The sequence below is a fragment of the Ipomoea nil genome, unplaced genomic scaffold (assembly GCF_001879475.1).
Source record: "Ipomoea nil cultivar Tokyo-kokei standard unplaced genomic scaffold, Asagao_1.1 scaffold3415, whole genome shotgun sequence".
Lineage (NCBI taxonomy): Eukaryota > Viridiplantae > Streptophyta > Magnoliopsida > Solanales > Convolvulaceae > Ipomoea > Ipomoea nil.
In genome coordinates, this window is record NW_017619843.1 from 708,041 (window position 1) to 710,650 (window position 2,610).

The following is a 2,610-nucleotide window of genomic DNA, read 5'->3' on the forward strand; positions in this document are numbered from 1 at the left end:
GAGTGAAGATGTATTTCAGGCTTTTATAGTCTGTGTAGATCTTGCATTGTACTCCGTATAGGTAGTGCTTCCAAATTTTTAGAGCGAATACGATGACAGCTAGCTCTAGGTCGTGCGTGGGATAGTTTTCTTCGTGGGTTTTGAGTTGCCTGGATGCGTATGCTATTACCTTGCCTTTTCGCATTAGTACGCATCCTAGTCTCTGTTTGGAGGCGTCGCTGGAAACTTCGAATCCTTCTACTCCGGAGGGAAGGGCTAGTACGGGTGCCGTGGTCAGTTTCTCTTTCAGTTCTTGAAAGGCTGAAGTGCAATTGTCGTCCCACCGGAAGGAGGTTTCCTTCTTCATGAGTTTGGTTAGGGGTTGAGCTATTTTGGTAAAATCGGGTACAAATCTCCGATAATAGCCGGCTAACCCCAGGAAGCTCCTGATCTCCGAAAGTGCCTTCGGCGTGGGCCACTCCTTGACTGCGTGGATCTTGGTTGGATCCACCCTGATCCCTTCTTTGGTTATCACGTGTCCTAGGAATGCCACGCTGTCTTTCCAGAACTCGCATTTGGAGAATTTGGCGTATAGCTGGTTTTCCCTCAAAGTTTGCAAGGTTGTATGGATGTGCTTTTCGTGTTCCTCTTTGTCCTGCGAGTAGACCATGATGTCGTCAATGAACACAATGACGAAGTCATCTAGGTGGGGCCGAAATACCCGGTTCATGAGGTCCATGAATACAGCGGGTGCATTGCTGAGTCCGAAGGGCATTACCGTGAACTTGTAGTGGCCGTAGCAGGTACGAAAGGCTGTTTTCTGAATATCTGGGTCGGCCACTTTTATCTGGTGGTATCCGGATCTTAAAATCAATTTTTGAAAAAATACTCCTGCGCCTTTAAGTTGGTCGAACAGGTCATCAATTCGGGAGAGGGGATACTTGTTCTTTATAGTAACTTGATTTAGTTCCCTGTAGTCGATGCACAGGCGCATACTTCCATCCTTTTTTTTTTTTTACGAACAGTACCGGTGCTCCCCATGGCGAGGTACTGGGGCGTATGTACGCCTTGTCTAGTAACTCATGTAGTTGTGTTTTTAGTTCCTTCATTTCTTTTGGTGCCAATCTATAGGGTGGCTTTGAGATTGGGGAAGTGCCGGTTACCAAGTCTATGGTAAATTCCACTTCTCTGGTCGGAGGTGCCCCGGGGATCTCGTCTGGAAAGACATCGGTGAACTCGTTTACCACCGGGATGGTCCGAGGTTCGGCTGCCTTGGTGCTGAGATCCTCAATTGAGCATAGGAAGGCTTCGTGCCCTTTTGTCAAGTACTTCTTCATTTTCATCATGTTTACTAGTTTGATTTCTGGGTTCTTGTGGGATCCGTGGTAGGACACCCGTTTGCCGTTTGGTCCCCGCAAGACCACTTTTTGTTCGCCGCATAGAATTTGTGCTCGTAATTTCCCTAGCCAGTCCATACCCAAGATTACCTATATCCCATCCAGTCTGAATCGTATTAGATTGCTAGGGAACTCTACTCCTTCGATGGTGATCATTATATTTTTGCACATGCGATCACACTTTATGATTTCGCCGGATGCCACCTTGACTTGCAGTTGCACCCTTGTGTTAGTGTCTAAGCCAAGTTGTGTGGCGAATTTGGCTACTATGAATGAGTTGGTGGCTCTTGAGTCAAATAGTACGGTGGCAGGGGCGGTGTGTACGAGGAAGGTCCTGGAGACTATGTTGCTATCCCCGATTCGGGCTTTGCTTATGGTAAGAATTCTTCCTTGGGTGATTCCTGTTTTCCTTGCGGGAGCCAGTGCTATGGCTTGTTGGGGTGAGATGGCCCTGGTAGTCTTTGGTTTCCGTAGGGGGGTCATGTGGCTTTCCCCGATTTTTCTTTTGTGCCCCCTAGTGTGACTCCGGTGGGCCATATGGTATTTGTTGTAGCTAGGCTGCCTTGGCATAGGCTTCTGCGAGAGTTTTTGGTTTGCGTAGGGTTAGGGCCTTCCGGCTTTAGAAGTTGAGGCTTGTCACAAACCTCTCGATCTTGGTTGTTTCTGTAGGTACTAGCTCGAGTGTGAGGTGAGCTAGTTTGAGGAACTGTTGGTAATATTCCGTGATTGGGGTTGTTCCTTGCTTTAGGTGGAGGAATTCTTCGTATATGGCTGCCCTTATATGACTGGGGTAGAATCGTCCATGTAATCTTGTTTTTTTCTCAAAATAGTCCCTTAACTATTATTCATTCTCAATTTTGCATTTTAACTTTTAATTGTACCAAATGTAGTTTTTCGATTTTCAAAAATTCACCTAATTTAGTTTCCAATACATATTATGTCTAATTAATGTTAAAATAGAGGGTATTTTCGCCCGTTTACCTATTGTATACCTAATATACACTGAGAAATAGTCGAGGGACTATTTTGAGAATAGTTCAGGGACCATTTTGAGAAAAATTCTTTTATTTATTTCATTTTTGTTTATTTTCATTTTTTTACACTCTATCAAATTAAATTAGAATTTCTATACATTTTTTTTCTTACAAATATAAATAGTTCAAATCTAACAATCCAACCTCAAAATTTTAAACTTTCCTTACAAACTTTTTCCCTCTGTCTAAACATGCAAACT